General features: G+C 37.2%; 1 protein-coding gene across 7 annotated transcripts in view; it reads right to left on the bottom strand.

Annotated features, from left to right (window-relative positions):
- The window catches only part of LOC141905900 (uncharacterized), a 71,772-nt gene that overhangs the window by 44,712 nt on the left and 9,228 nt on the right, over window positions 1-17,832 (bottom strand). The window contains exon 1 of one of the 7 annotated variants that reach the window (XM_074794984.1): window positions 5,573-5,792. The exons of the other annotated variants lie outside the window; for them this stretch is intronic. The gene's annotated coding sequence lies outside the window, so the exon portion shown is untranslated. Of the gene's footprint in view, window positions 1-5,572; window positions 5,793-17,832 lie in introns of those variants that run through there. 7 annotated transcript variants of the gene reach the window in all.

Below are 17,832 nucleotides of genomic sequence, written 5' to 3'. Positions count from 1 at the left end.
TGTTCACACGGGTGCCAAATAGGCCCGAGTCTAATTTTAGCACCAGACAAATGATTACGTTTGAATTGCAACTGGCACCAGAAATGATCCACTTTGCTTTGTTTGAGCATTATTGAGTATCCAGAGAATGGTTTGCGTGTGAACGCGCTCTCTAATTAGGCACAGGCCAAATTTGGCCCCCCCACCCCCCAAGCCTGGTTGGTGCCAAATCGTCTCTGTGTGATCGCGGCTTAATACTCTTGCAGTGTTTGTTTGACGCCCTCAAGAGGATCCCTAGGTGACTCCATTCATGATTTCACAAAGCAGCATGAAAAATATGCTTATTTGCCGCCACTAAAATTAAGTAACGTTTTATGATGCAACTTCATTTTCTGACCAAACAAATCGCGATCACTGAACATATATGCAGATTTTGGTGGACCGAGAATGAAAATTAAACTTTCATAACCTCTTTAGTCAATCGTATATACATTTAGTTATAACCATTAAAGAGACACTATATCAGTGTTATGACAATAATATCACAAAAATATAATACAACACATACATAACAATAAGCCGCAATAAGAAAAAGTCCGAAAATATTTCCTTGAGTTAATGTAGTATATTCAATTTGACTATATTCTAATAGTCCTCTTCAGGAATACTAAAGGAATACAGAATTCCTGAAGATGACTATTACAATATTAGTTTAGTTTAGAAGAGTTTTACGTCCCACTGCAAGTAACAGTGTCACCCTAGCGGATTTTAAGAGACGGCCTTTTAATAGGTTGTTATGGCTCACAACCTTACTAGGTTAGCAGTGCTTAGTCCATGTATGTGTCTCGACAACCGACGCCAGAGGTGGTTTTGAACCAGGTACCTCTTGGTTCCCAGTCCTCCATTTAACCAACTGAGCTAACTGCACATAGTCGAAACGTTGAATAAACTACATTAGCTCAAGGAAACATTTTCGGACCTTTTTTTTCTTTATTGCGGGATTTTCGTAATAATACATTTTAGTTAGTAGTTTTTACTTTAAAAAAAGAATCACTTTTTTATGATCCTGTCATCAAAACGATGAGCATGTACACGTGTAAGCGCGAAGTGATAGAACACCCACTTGAGCCGAAGATAATGATTACAGGTGCAACCACAATCGTGTTTACATTGAAGCTACAGAACAAGTACCCAACGATAACATTGAAGTGGTTGGAGATCTTACTACTGAAAAAAAAAACACACACACCATCCCGTACTCCAGACACCTGTGACTAACCGCAGACCTACATCCCTATATCCCTAATTTAAACACGGTGAATCACGGTTCGAATCCATCTGCGGTCTGTAGAAATCTGATCCATGCCGCGTTCACTGAAAACTCTCTGAAAATCCAGCTGTTTTGAATATATGTTCGGAGTAAACTGCCAGCTATAACTACATCTCTAAAATACTTCATAAACTAGATTTTAGTGATCTGTCGATTCCCTTTTTGTCGACCGCTACAGACTAGTAGGCCAAGGTCTCAGTCACTGAACTTAATAATACTAGGAAAAATAGATTCAATTTAAAATGTTATACCTGGATCATTTTGTTGTTCAATTTTTGCTTAAAAATGTCGATTTTGTATTTCGCAATAAAGAACTGGCGTTCGATAGAAAATTCTGGTTGGTATTATAACCCAGTGGTCATGAATTGGGTTAACCCCTGAGACAAGCCCCCTGGGTAACAGACCTGTATGTTGCTCTTAATTCATTTCTTCAAAGAACATTTCAAGTTGATTGACGAGAATCGAATTGACAAATTTTCAGTTTAGTTCCTACATTGGTAATTTCATTTTATACAGTGTCTTATGAGAAATATCTTAAAAGATTTACAAAAAAGATGGTACCACTTCCGAAATTCCGCGTAGCAATGTGTTAAAAGGTAAGAAAGGTTGAACTCGGTTTAATCATGATTTGTATTTCAAATTAAATTACTAAGCGTAAGTCGTCAACATAATGATCGTCCCAGCTTTGAAAACTTTGACTATAAACTTTTTCATGATACTGCTTGCACTTTTCATTGAGTGCCTCTTTCAACTTTCAACATTACAGTTTCAGCCGGATCGCCTGCAAAGCTATGTTTTTCATGTTAAAACTTCAATTTATGTATCATGACGACAATAACAAGGGTGAATAACAAGAGAGGAATACAAACTAATTTTCCCAAAACACATTTCAATGAGATAAAGTTGTCGTTTGATGAACCAGGCCCGCAGCATGAGGAATACACGGGGGTGGGTTCATTTTAATTCTGTTGGAACCGACCATGGGTCTGGGGCCCTGGCCCAAATGTGATGCCCAGATATGGCCTCTGATTTCCCTCGAGATACGAAGGTCTAATAAATATGAACAAATTCTATATACATGAATTATGTTGTAGATGTAAGCGAAATGTTTCTACTTAATATTTCCTTTGAAATAAAAATGAGCGGAGCTGGGGGTTACAGCCCTGAAGAATATTTGTAGAGTAGCCGTGCTAACCTGGTTTAAAATAAGTAACGAGACAAGTGATACTATATAGGTTGACTATTTATTTGACGCACGAGCTTTCGCTACTAATGTATAGAAGCTTCATCAGGTGAATGAGGGAGCCCTGAAGAACAATATCAAATATCGGTGGAGCAAAAAATGTATCAATCCTAGTAGTCAATAAACTCTAGTGTAAGATGAAGTACAAGGCAATCGACATGCCTTCGAAATTGTTATTTTGTTATTTTACATGTTTGATTTGTCTAATTATTCTCCCATTTCGAAGAGGTTTGTGATCCATCGTTTTCCTTATCTCGCATTTGGTAAGTAGAGTAGCGCAATTAGAGTAGAGCGAGTATATAGTAGTGTGAGGAGAGTAGTGCAATTATTAGAGTAGTTACAAAGAAATGGGGTACTAGCAGCAGTACGAGGGTGCTGCGGCAATGAATGATTCCGAGAGAAACCGCTAGGTACGCTTGAATAGTTATTCGTCTTTTCCAAGCTTCACTCCTTCTACACTTCCAATTAAAAATTCTAACTCAAACTCTTCTAACAATCACTTCTACGGCTTAAACTCTTTTAAGTTTTAGGTAATGAATAGATAGAAATACAACAAAACCTGCGCCGAAATCCAGCTAGAAAAGTCGATTTCATAACTTTTTGGATTTATAATTTTTGACGATAATATTTAGATTTAGTAGCCTAAAAGCCCATTAAGGTTGATTGAATGAAATTTGACTACCAGTACATAAAGATAAGATAATTTCATTACTCTCCAACCATTTGCATGGAATGTGGAAGGAAAAATTTATGTTGTTTATAAATATTTATAAATTATGAATTACAACTTTATTTACACTCCAACCATTTCCATGGTATATGGAGGAAAAAGCGTATTTACAATTATTTACAAAAAAAAACAGAAAATAAAAGCATCTAAAAACAATAAAACTGACTGTTATTCATGCCATCTGGTGGTGTGCCATTAACCCATTATCAGGGTAGTGCAATTATTGGAGACCCCTTTGTATATCCCAAAAGAGTTCACTCATTATGAGCTGAAAAGACTGAAAAATGTACTGAAATACCTGTGAAATTATCTGAATAAATGTTATTTTATTGATCTCGAGAGAAAGACCGCGGTCTGAACCCAATTAAACATCAATATCAAAACAGTGGTGCCAATACTTTTGTGACTGGTTTTATACAATAAAGTCGTACAGTTCGTATGACCATACTTATTTACCGTGGAGAAATATAACACTCAGTCCCAATATTGACTAAGTCATGATTCTTGAACCAACTAGTACTTCAGAGTGAATACCGTAAATCTAAGTTTACTCAAAACAACTCCGCAAAAAAAAATTATGGGCCAGAATATTCCCTCGAAAAAGATTAGATCAGAGTTTTGATGTATTGAAAAGAGAACTGCATGTATTAGATTATCACAGACACCATAAAAACCGTTACAATAATGTTGATATACATTGATACCTAGTATGCATTATTAAAGGGGTTCTGTGTGCGCACTACGTCATCAATATCAGCATTTGAAAATTACAGTTAGAATTGTGAATTTTGGTGTTTTTTGTAATTAGATATATTCCATATTTCTTATATCATTTTTGATAGATTTGGATAATTATTTTTGAGAGGATGTACACTACGTGATCGTTATAATGGAGCTAGACTGGCTGCCAGTCAATTCAATTCAATTATTGACATACTCAAATTCAAAGTAACTTTATTGATCCTTGATATCATACCATTTATGTATAATTCATTCGACTATATTAGGAAATATATATCAGTTATCTTTCTTCAAGGCGTCAATAAACTTTCAAGTTAGTTTTCTTGAAGATTGTACTCGGAAGTTAAGAATATGCCTCAAAACTTCATTGAAGGTTTTGTACCACTACTACCGGTGATATGCTTTATTTGGCTTAAGTCTGTCAGAAAATATAGTCTACCGATATCGACAAAATATTCTCCAAATTGCCAATCTAAGATGGTCGAGCAAATATTTGACGCAATAACAAGAAAGCTTAAAGAAACCAAATTTGGCAATACCGAATCGACGGGAAATTCTTCTTCACGGCAAAAAAAAATATCCAATGGAATGAATAGCATTTTATTCAAGGAAAGAATTTTCTTTCAATAACACCATTAAAAATGTGAGCGTATTTTTTTCTGATGAAAATATACCGTTACAAAATATGCCGAGAACGTTTCGCAGTTATACGTTATCATCGTATTGTTCCGCCCTTCTTCTGTTGAAAACGAGTAAAGTTTTAAGAGAAATCCGAAATTCACATTAAAATGTCAACTTTTATCAGCTATAATTCTGGGACCAGAACGGGCATTCTAATTTGAAATCGAAAATCGAAGTACAGATATAGTTCCAGAAATGTCCTGTCAGTTGCATTGTATCATAACCATAAGGTGGAATAAGAAAAACTTTAAAAATGAGAACAAATGATAAAGCTATACTTTAATTATCCATCTATCAGGGTAACACATCTAAATCACGGTCAACCAGTGATCTCCACAACAGGTTTTAGAGGGGCAGCCACACCTTTCATTTTTACATCCACCCTTCTGAATATCACCCACCCCTTTGTAAAATATCTTCTGCCCTTACCAGAGTGGATGTCAATATTCTATCAATGTTGAAAATTGCTTTGAAAATGTATTGAGCAGATATGTAAAATAGTAGATTACACCAAAATTAAGCAATATTAAGCTTCTGTATTTTTGGGGGGATCGAAAACCTTACTACTTCAGCAGCCACGATGTCATACACTTAACAACAGATGCAGCCTCTTTAAAAAATTTAAAAATATTCTCTTAACTCGACCGCCGATCACACATCTATATCTGTACTTCGATTTCCGATTTCAAAATCAAACCCCCTGTTTCGCTCCCGGCAGGTGTGGTGGGTCTGTAAGGGACACTCAATCGAAAAATCAAACGAAATTTACTGGCCAAATAAATAAATAATGGGGACAATCCATATTTTAAGATAAAAAAATTCCAGCATATTGAGAGTACTGACAACGTCATATAAAACTTATCCCTACCTGTCTGTTATAAGCGATCGATTATTCTCTGTCTAATATCCAGCAGAAAAAATGAATTCGACTACAACGAACTATACGAACCTGTTCGTGTTGGAAGTTGTAAAACTCGTCTTTAACAATGAGAAAACAACGTACGAAATGAACAAAATCTAAACATTCTTCCGCTCGTACGAAAACATTTAACGCCGAGAAACACAGAAAACTTGACTATGAAGCTATAGATAAGATTAGACGTTCATTAATGGCCTACTGATTTCAAAGTATGTAAAGCCTTTTGTCAACGCTCTCGTGCGGTATAGACTTATATGTATATAATAAAATGCCATTGAAATTACTGAACTCGTTATGTAAAAGAGTCGCTCTTGAAAATTTGTCAAACTGTCATAGGCGTTAAAATCGACGTACATATTTGTGGTTATCGAAATGAACCGAGGGGTGTGAGCAATAGAGGTATATAGCTCTACCAGGCAATGCAAAGTAGTGTTTGAAAATATTTTGAAGATGATGCCATACGTGGATAGAATCTGAAATATGTACACATTTCAATGCCTATTTCTAAAGTAACATTATATCTTAATTTTTTTTAAACTTAAAATTGGGATTGTCCCTCTTACACATTTGTTTGATTAATTTTGATTTGATCTGTATGTTACGAACCCACTATACCTGCTGGTAGCGAAACAGGCGTTAAAAATAATCCTGTCTGAAGTGGTACGTACATGGCTAAATTTGGACATTTTTGAAGTACTACTTTCGGAATGCATAATAATAATAATGATAATAATAGTAATAATAATAATAATAAAAATAATAATTCATTCGCTTACATAGTGCAGAACTATAAAAATACTCACCACATTTCACATTATGAACAAGAAAAAATAGATACCAGATAAAAAATTTCCATTCGAATTAGAAATATATATGTCTCAAAAGGTAAGCGACACTACCGACCGACCGTCTCTCCCAGCCATAATTGACATGAACCGTCTTGCGACTGACTCCGGTTGTTACACCATTGCATTGCAGTTGACGTAAATACCCCGGTATTCGTGGCCAGTTGCAACCTCTGGTGTCGTCAGCAGTCGTGTGTCGACCAGCGCCCGCCTTAAAATTCCTTTCAAAAGTCCGGAGACAAACAGGAATGGCGACGGAAATTGAAATTCGGGATCTTATTGTGAAACTACCCCGACGAAGTTTAGGGCATTCTAGCCTAGATCCAACTGAAATACCCCTCAACTCAAATTATCTTGTAAATAGATCCAAAATTTAAAAAGCAGGTCACATAATATTGAAGATTCTGTGAACTGCATAAAATCAGGGCATTTTTTCAAAGTTCTTGCAGATAAACGTAGGTTTTGTTCACCTCTTATATATACTACATGCATCTATAGATATATAAATATAAGCACACGATGCATATGCAACATGTAGTCGCTTTATGTTTGCTACAAGAATGCGCGGAATTTTCACAACAACTACACAGCCCGGAATCACCAACATCTGAGAACAAGATCTCAGACACGTTCCGGTTGATGTTTTCCTATGTGTCAGAAATGGGGGCTGTTATATACGTACTTCTAGTACCGATGACCTCGGGAAGATAAGGCCACCGGTACAAACCGCCCACGAAAAAAATGAGGATTGAGGATTTTGGGGATGCGTAAAATCACGGAGGTCCCATTAGCCCGGTATCGAAATATAGGTCCAATGTTGGGATGCTGATAGGGGCGCTAAGATCACCCTACGACGCGACGGATCTATAGGATTGCAGGTGATCAGTCACTAGTCGCAGTGCTGCGCTCAGGGGCGGGTTTTATAGACTGGTATTATCTCTAACCCAGGGGTTAACTCAACAGAAAAAGTTAACCCAAGACAGAGTTAACTCCCGGGTTTAAGATAATACCAGTCTATAAAACCAGTCCCAGGTCGTTGTGATACTTTTACTCTGCGAAGAGTGGTTTTTTTTTATTATATCGTTCTCTCTCCACGTTTGATGTGGCTATTCTACCATGATGGCTACATTATCCAAAAAAATCTGAATAAGTAATGTTGAATAAAGTAAACACCTTGTAAATCGTCTTGTTCAGTGTTCCTACCCAGGAAATCTGATCTAAATTTCAACTTCCATTCATGTAATTAGCAAATATCGCAATAAAACCCATCAAAACCACAACAGTATACAACCTACGAGCAATCATGATACAACGTAGAAAATCAGTATTCAAAATCAGTGCATGCAGGATTCGAAACGTCACTGTCATCTTGAACAATCTATCATAAATCTACCAAGAGATTTCCAAACTGTGAAATATGATTTCTAAATCCCCAAATTTCCAGTAGGCCTACGGTGAGAACCGCATAGATGAATCGCTAACATATTATGAGAATTCCATATAAGAATTGTGTTGATTGATAATTGACGATTCATGTGAAATTTTTCATTTGGGACATATCATAGCAGATACCTTCAAACCCTCTCCGAAGTTCATCAGGGAAATTGAACACATTATATATATATATACATACGTACGTACGTACGTACGTACGTACGTACGTACATACATACATACATACATACATACATACATACATACATACATACATATATATATATATATATATATATACAGCAGGTAACAAATGAACAGTGGCAACTAAGTGACGGAGGAATTTGTTCCCTAAGATTTTTGTTTAGGAAATGGTGAAATTCTGAGCATTATTCATTCTATATTTCAACTACTAATTTTCTTTTAGAGGACAGCGTTGTCATTACCGGCCACAAATGTCAGTAGCGACCCCATATTCAATGTGCACTCCTACTTCTCCCAAAAGCTAGATCCGCTCTTGATGAAGCCCAGCGCATGCTATTTCTTGACGTTTTCCCAGTTATTTTTGTCACAAACGACAAACTTTCTACTATATCGTTTTAGTGCGCGGCCACTGGTAACACACATAGTCACTGGTGACGAGATTGCTCAGTATCTAGCATGCTAGATAATCAGCGACATCATCACCAAAGATTGGCAGTGAATCAGTGTCAGTCACCTGGTGCGTGGCTACTAATGAAAAATCCCATAACAGCCAATCAGCGCCGAGATTAGAAATATGAGCCAGTCACAAAATGGCCGCCCCTAAATCAGTGCCAACAACTAGTGGCGCCACGTTGCAGCCTGCAATTCGGCTACAAAAATCTCAAGCAGCGGTAATGGGTGACTAAGCAACAATTGTCAGTGATTTTGACGAAAGTTGATTGACGATAATTGCCTAGGGGCTTTAAGAAATCGTTTTATACATTAGTCTACAGATAAATGGAAAACTATCACATTCTAATTGACCTCATGCCCAGTTATTCATAGATCATTTTGAGTCACAAATCTTATAGATACCGACTTCTACTCCTTTGGCAGTAGTTTGACCTTGAAATTTTTGTTTTTTTTTCAGAAAAATTGCGTTTAGGGACTCATCAAACATGAGTTAGATATATCAACGCAATGAATTAATCATTCAAGCTCTACTTTGCTGTCATGATGTTTACCCCACTTTGCAGCAGTTTTACCTTGAAACATTTTTTTTTTCAGAAAAACTTAGCAAATTGCATTAGGGACTCATCAAATACGATTTAGATGCATCATCAAGATATATTTATCATCCCACATCGATGTTCTTCATCGTCGTATTTACCCCACACAATAGCCTACGGTCTTTTTATTTTCAACACATACCCTAAGTCAGTTGGCAGGTCTGTGCTTTAGTACAGTAACTAGAAGTGCATCATCAGCATATTTCGAAAGAAAAAATCCCCCCCATTCGTTACATCATCACTGGTCTATTTACGGATAATTGAAATCCAAGTAACTATAGGTGATTAAAATCGTGATGACAATATAGCAAACCGACAATATAGCCATTTTCCGCGAAAATTGCCGTTTATCGTGTATTTTTTTAGGTAGGTATAGGCATGTTTTTCTTACACATACATAACACATACGGATGTACAACTAAGCCAAATATAATGCGTCATATTACAAAGAAGGTTGTTCCATCTCGAAGAAAAGTATTTTCGTGAAGTTATGAATAACAGGTGGTTCGACTCGGTGTTAAAGGTCGAAAACCAATGAACAGATATGCGATAGTCTTCCAACATTATAGGACAACCTGCGGCGACTCCAGAACGGAATCCCCGGCGTTTTTTACATCTCCGCTCGCCTAGCAGGTTGCCATCACTGTCAGAATGGTACCGTCGGAACAGCTATACAGAGCTTTTCAACGCCAAGAATGAAAACATTCGGCAACCAACTTTGCCAACAATGATAATAAAATAACTGGCAATATCATTACAAGGTCATTACGTATTGTAACATTCTACAGGAACAATTCGGAGATTTTTCCGTTCAAATGCTGTATGTTCATGTTTATGCGTGTCAGTAAAGTGACTGAAGTCCAAAACTGGTCTTAAGGTTAAGCAGGGTCCGTACGGATCGGTCATTCCTAGATATCAAGATTTTTCAAGGGGTTTAAAAGGAGACAATTTCAAATATGGAGGATGTATCTTGTTCACTTTCATATTTCCCAATTACTGTAGACTGCTCCTAAATCGGAACCGTTTATCTTGATAAACCATTCATTCAGTGGTTTTGTAAGCAAATTCCTTTACACTACCTCAACACAGTTACAAAGTCGGTAACCGCCTTATTGGATAAAAGGATATCCTGGTCCCAACGCTACCAATTTAAGTGTACTCTAATCAACAATTTCTAACGGCCTATTTCTCAAAATTGAAGGAGTTTTAAAGGAGTTTTGGGCATTTTTCTCAAATCAAAGAAGTTTCAAGCACCTTTAAAAGCATTTTCCATTTAGAAGAAGTTTTGAAGGTATCGAGGAGTCGTAAGGAACCTGTTAGCCTCATCCGTACAAAAGGGACAGGATCCAACCACAAACCCAGGGTGTGGTCTGAAGAACATTTGAAATCCACGAGTTCGAAGCATGTGACTCGCATTTAACCCCATTTTATAAACAAGCCCTAGGAATTAAACATCTCAAGCGAAACAAATTCCATTAAAAAGATATTCATTTATGTAGATGTTTACCCAGTAGGAACATAGTACTTACCGGAAGCAGCAGTGAAAATGATACTGGATGAACCTGTTTACATCAGGAATCCGTTTAGGAATAAACCATTCAAATGTGCCTCGTAGGAGGTGATCGAAGAAACTGACCAAATTCCTGAATATTCTACACAACATTCAGTTTAGTAAATAACATTCAAAGATAGATTTACATCATTATTATAGGTGGTTCGATGATCGGCAGACAGTTGAGTAGAGTACTGCTTATTAATGGTTTCGATTGGTTTGCATTCCATGAACTCCATTACCCGTAATTGAGTCGAAGATTAGACACACCGCATGCCCTGGCCAGTCGCCCGAATTGATGCCAGCACTTCTACGACCCGATTTCATACAATTCTAAAGACATTACTGGCACCTGGTATTGTACATTCTTTTTTAGGAGCCATCCGACTAACAAAACATAAAATAATACATTACGCACCATCGAAACAACAGTACCGCCTTTTACCTTTTGCACGTCAAAGGGACAGAGGAGGGTTTTCAAATTTAGTGTGGCTGCAAGATCTCGATAATGCTCAGCAAAGTGTTATAAAGTCCAGCGCACAGAGTAAGACATAAACCCAAAATTCAATTGTGTTGAATTGCTGTAAAATCCGTTACATTAACATTTATATACATGTATATCTAGAATGTGTTATTAAGGGGTTCTGTGAGAGTCGATGTGCACTACGTCATCAATCTTGACGTTTCAAAATAATCAAATTTCAAATCTCTTATCTTAGTTTGATAAGTTCTAATAATTATTTTTGAGAGGATGCGCACTACGTCATCAATACATCGAGGTTAGACTGGTTGTGAGAGGATGTGCACTACGTCATCAATACATCGAGGTTAGACTGGTTGCCAGTCCATTCAATTCAATTATCGATATACTCAAATCCAAAATAACTTAAAAGATCCTCAATATTATGTAATCTATATCATATTATTTATCGTTGACAATATTAAGCAATATATGATGTGTTATTTTTCAAGGCGACGTAAACTTTGTTGTTTGGGTATGCCGACACCAAAATGTTGGCTTTTTGCATACAGCGAAGGCCTACACAACTCACAACATAGGGAAACACAGAAGCAGGAAACACAAACATTGTTTCCAAGCGTTTCCATCCCACATGTGCATTTATGAGAAACATTTCTGTTTCACATTTTCGGATCTAGCAGAGGTGTGGTATCAAATATACGTGCGTGTCCATGTAGCTTTTATTGCACACGATTGTACATGATGAAGGAATTTATATGCGAGAGATATCTTTGTCAGAATGCGAGTGAGTGTTTGTTGTACGATATGCTCTATACCCCGCAACATATATAAACATCACCTGAGCGAATATATAGTTATACATCATTTATATACACGTAGACTTTATATATACGAGACACAGAGGTATGAATATTGGAATGAAAAAAAAAACCAACAATGGCGGCACTCCATCGCGCGCGGAATGAATCTAAACAACATGAACGATATGAATGAGGGTGGGAATTGAAGGGAGAAAAGAAAATTTACTGTGGCCCTTTCAGCCAATTGTAACCGCAACTAACAACTTTATTTGCCCACCATGCCCACTTGGGAAGTGATTTGAAATTCACATATTCAATATTCAACGCCCCCTGGTGAACATATAAAAAACCAATGACTTTGAAACTGACAATCATAAAACATGTTACATGCTACAATTTTGCAATTGACTGTGGTAATCTCAAACTCAAGCGGGTACAGATCAGTCGTCAGTAAAGATATTCAAAAAAATTAAACGCAGGCTTAAACTGCAAATAACCCTCTTTAACCTCTGTGAAAATTGGAAATACAGCTTTAAGAGATACTTAGATATTTTAAAATTAATAAATATTGCGATTTCTTTTACGCGCGGTTAAGATATGCGGTCCTTGGTTTTACATTGTCACTGTTCATCATTGTTGCGTTCAAAAATTCCAAGAATCGCCAGCAAATATCTGCATTTCATTTCCTTTAAAATGGTGTATAAATTGATTTCGTCGAGCAAGGGGCTGCAGAACTATATGATATTCAATCTAAACTTATGTTTTAAAAATGAGCGCAAATTATCGCAACAATGGGGACCTCGAGGGACCGCCACAAAATGGCGCCTAGAAACTGGAAACTTCTTTATACTCCCTAGTGTCCAAAAAGCCAATGACCTTGGAACTCCCCATAATCATAGAACATGTCATGAGCAACTTTGCAATTGATTGGGGTTACAAAATATCCTTAGGTTCCAAAATAAATAGACAAATTGTATCTTATTAAATATTCAACTCCCCCTGGTGACGAGAACAAAAAAACTCAGTAACCCCAATTCCACAAGAGGAGATGAATCATATGACAGTCGTCGTAACAATGATTGAATATGAAGACTATGTGTTAAAACCTGTCGATATTTTTCTCAAAAAACTTTTTTCTATCTAGGAATGACGGATGGGATGGCTGCCGAATAAGTGACAAGTGACTGAACGAAAAATCTGTCAGATATGTTTAAATCCCTTCCCAAAGTATACCCATCATGTATTTCAATGAGAAATGCCTAACCATTTGGAAGAGGTCTTGCAATTCAGGGCAAAAATGACATGCGAAAGCTTCAGATAATTGATTGAAGCGTTTCCCCTGAAAACCTCAATAATGTGTAAAAGGTGCTGATTTTGGTGAACTAATTTGGCCATCAGGATTCTGATCGGCCAGTTTTAGGGCTGAATATACGTCTAGAGTAGATACATATATAACCTTAATATCAAGACAATCCATCAATAAATTACACTACATTACATTGAAGCATCTTCAAAACTTCTAAAAAAAATGGATTCTGTCTACAGACAAATAAATGGATGAACAAGAAGTGAACGCAATAAGGCTAAAAAGGGGGTTTCGTAAAAGTTCCAGACTGCCAACACGAACTCCATCCGCTAAGCAGAGCTGCTTTTATCTCCACAAGAGCAAAACCAGCAAGAGTGTGATGTAGTCCAGCCCTGTATGCTGGACGTTCCTGCAATCCTGATTTCCAACTTATCCGCATAGAAAGAATGAAACCAGGCAGACAGAACAAAGTGAAACGAAAGCAAGACAACATAAAAGAAGTAGTAAATCAGGTGTCGAACCATTTAAACGATATTTGAAACTGATAGAAAGCAAAAGTAACCTGACAAGAACATCGATGATACTGGGTCAAAAGGTTGTCAGGTACTAACCGATAAACTCAAACAAACTAACGATAAGCTCGAAGGAACATTATCTGTTTACTGTCAAAGTTGCATGTTCTCCGCCGATCTTCCGTGTTCTATCCAATCTCGCAAAACCTTCACACTTTATAAAGTTTTGCACTCGTTGATATGTAAGAATGCCGATGGGGGCTAATTCGCGGCGAGCATCATTTTCGTGTAAATCACGTATCCAGTGCGCATCGAGATAATGTCAAACGCATCTTAAGATTACCCGCCCCGCAAAAAAAAAACAACGATGAATTCGCTTCCTGTCTGCTTTGAAAAATCACGTCGACAAAAAACAACAGAACAACATTGTTTAAAAACTTTCCCCAGGAGAGAAGACTTTAATGTAGTGCATTCTTTTTGAAGTGGAACCGTGTCTTGGAGGGTAGGGGGGTTGCGGCAGTATTAGTGCAGATATAGATAAGGCGCAGAAAGATGAATGGTACTGGATACAACGAATATCGTTGCGTACCGAATAACACATGTCCCGATAGAAAAGAAAATGAAAATCTGGACTAGAAAAAGACGACGCAAAAAAACCACAGTGACATTCTTGAATCAATGCAGAAACATGATGTAAAGGAACAGAAAATTCGTGAATGGGTAGAAATGCAGAAAAGACTATTCGTGAATGAACCAAGCACAAGATTTAGTAGAAGCAAAAACTACCTCACAGCGTGACTCCAATAATTCGAATATCCTACAAATAACTTTGGCAAAACTTTTGAAGTGAGAGTTCCGATCTACAGGCTACAACTGCCTACATCACTCAATGGAAAAGGATAACAATGTGTACAAGAGGCTGCTTCTGACAATTTGATTTTGATTGGCAGCAAATATAGTGAAAGTTGAAAGAGGTACTAATGTTATCTTTCAGATTGTTTGTCGGGCATCTGACAAACGATGTAGGGGAACCTCAAAACATGTTCGAACATCATCGAGTAAAACCAAATCGCATACGATTTATTAATAGTAGAAAATCAACGATCTAAAACTTGCAGAAACAAAAGAATGGCTTGGAAATCATGTACAAAAGGAATCCGAAGGGTTTCCAACCCGTACTATACCTTCACGGTAGTATCCCTGGGCACGGTAGTTATCCGTATTGCCTCTCTCCACCCTAATGGTAACAAATGACTCCTGGTCACTAGATCAGCTCAGATATTGTGCTCAAAGTGCTCACAACCGGGACATTTTCAAATTCAGAACACTCAAAACCTGTCTTTGATAATTTCATGCAATTGAAGTCTTTGCAGAATCAAATAGAGTTAATAACAATTAATAAATATTAGTAGTGACACATTTTACGTCTTAGTCAGTCATTGGTCCCACTTTGATAGAACAAATTTCTAAAGCGCTCCGAGCAGGCTGGTTGGATTTTGCACTATATCAGCATCTTAAATAACATAACTTTTATCACTATCATGATCATCATCATTACTTCGATTGACTGAATACAAATAGATTCCATGAAATGAATATGAATAGAATTTAGTTGATCAACCAAAGTATGATATTAATGAGTTTACTGTTTATCACAAGTCGGAAGTCAAAACATAAACTGAGTGTTACAACTTCTTCAGAAAACCATCCCTTCCCGAAAGAAAAAGGACTTTCTTTCCAAGAACTAATCAAGCCTAAAGCAAACTGGCAGGTGTATATCTTTTTTCCGTTTCCAACTTTGCCAATGGGTGATTAAAGAGAGCGGGAGACTGATGGAATATTGCTAAGAATGACGGACAGGTGGCCTTAAAACGCCGAGTGGGGTAGGGGAGAACCTGAGATGATTTGAACACTTAACAGGAATTACGGAGAGGTTACAAATATTTATTGTCTGCTAAGAATGTTGAAAGTCAGCCATAAATGACAGCCATATTATTGGTAGCATACATACTGTTGTGTATATCAGTTCCCGCATAAACTACGGTAAGCTAGGGATATAACATGTAAATGCAACAAAAACATTGTTTGTGGATTTCTTCACCAAAATACACGGATGAACGACCTTACCCGCAATAAATATATAGGTTAAACTTTGAGAAAATGCAATCACTGATAGCGAACGATAGAAAGAAGATATGAAAAAGAGCTTTCGAAGCTGTAAGGGAACACGGGGCAATAACCTTTAAGATCATAAAATCGCAATGAGAGTGAAGACCCATTACCACATCTCCCGTGATAAATCTCGAAATCGGACACCACATTTTTCAGATCAAAATGATCGACCTCGGTTGAACCATTGATTAACTAGGCCAACAGTAGTGAACTGGTACGAGATGAAGAAGTACAAGATATCAGGTAATCATCTTACTGGTGTTAGCGTTATCACTTCTAAAGGTTAAATTAACCCTGCTGAGTGGTGTATACCTGGGCAGTTAAAAGTCCATCAACATTGTTTATGTAGGCTTCAGCTATTTCAACAATGTTCTTAAGGAGTGGGTATCAAAAACATATCGCGTGTAGCAATTGTTGTTTGTATCAGTGCCACATTTTATCTGCTGCTCTAAAGAGAGAGAGAGAGAGGAACGTGCGCCCAGTTTCCCCGGGTTTATCAATGGTAACGATATGAAACCCACATGCATGTAAATCATCTTGCGCATTAGTATCGGTACCCTCTTCAAACTCATCACTGACCGACCTTCAATATCAATTACGATGTCTGCATCAAAAACGCAGCAGCAGCCAAGAGAATTTTCAACAGCGGAAAAAATCAAGGAATAAATCTCATCGAATTCTCGCTCTACTTCTGGCGTCTCTACATAGAGTAGAATTTGGAGTCTGGGAGAAATAAATTTCACGATGCATGAGAAATGTGTTTACCGAATTTTTGCGCGAGATAAGAAAGCTCCGTGAGCCATTTATCTTGCAAATACGACAGTACTATTTCCATTCCTTCGCCGTACAACCTTGATACACATTTTGTGCCAGATATTTCGCCCTTCCCCTGACATGGGAAGATATCCACTCCTCAGGACAGATTGTTTACCAAACCTCTCTATAACGCTATTGATTTCTGAAGCGACCATGGCACCTGCTGCAATCAACTACTTTAATAGTCAACCTGCTCGACTGCACAGTATCTCGATGTTGATCATATTATACCACTAACTTAAACTATGAAAAGTTGTGAAAGAAGATTTTACATTTAAGTATGTACACACTATCGGCAAATTAATCATCCATTATTCAAGAACGTGGCAGCATCTTATGTCTTAGTTAAGCTCACACATCACAAGCAAATATCGAAAATGTTTAGAAAGACTTCTGTTCAACTAAAAAAAAAAACTGGAATTTGGTCTAGGGACTGAGTTGATATTGTGCACCAGTACTAATATCAATAATAATAGTTTCAGCAGTATCTCGTCCGTAACATTTTTCGAACTCATATACTTATTTACAATTGTTCAGCGAAAGCGAAGCTGACTCGTTGCCAAAATAGCATACATAAATATATTTTCACAAATTCCGCAGACCGCTAGCAAAGAAATCGAAATCCAAGCCCGAACGCAAATAAATATTTCGCGGGATATCAATGGGGTATCATGACGGCGCGGGGTTACTTTGACTAGCCTCGCTGGGGCTCATCCCTGGCGCTGGGTATGTCAGATATTCCCGCAAATCCGAGTTTAATTGTACAAATCGGTGGAAGAATGGTAACCGTAATATTATTATTACTATTTGCAGAAGAGGCATACAGGAATGTTCTATCAACAAGCGGGCATTTAACTAGTTTAGAATTTCATACACAGTTTTCATACCAACAGTTCCCTTGCATGAGAATTTATATTCGTATATTAGTTATGTAACTGATACCATTGTGGAGCATTTATTAGGGCCTTTTGCTTTTTCCAAGAAAAGCCTTTTGCTTTTCCTCAGGATTATCAATATCATTATTTTTATTATCATTAT

Source organism: Tubulanus polymorphus, chromosome 5 (assembly GCF_964204645.1).
Source record: "Tubulanus polymorphus chromosome 5, tnTubPoly1.2, whole genome shotgun sequence".
Classification (NCBI taxonomy): domain Eukaryota; kingdom Metazoa; phylum Nemertea; class Palaeonemertea; order Tubulaniformes; family Tubulanidae; genus Tubulanus; species Tubulanus polymorphus.
The sequence above is the reverse complement of the archived record's forward strand: the minus strand, read 5'-3'. Positions and strand labels throughout refer to the sequence as shown.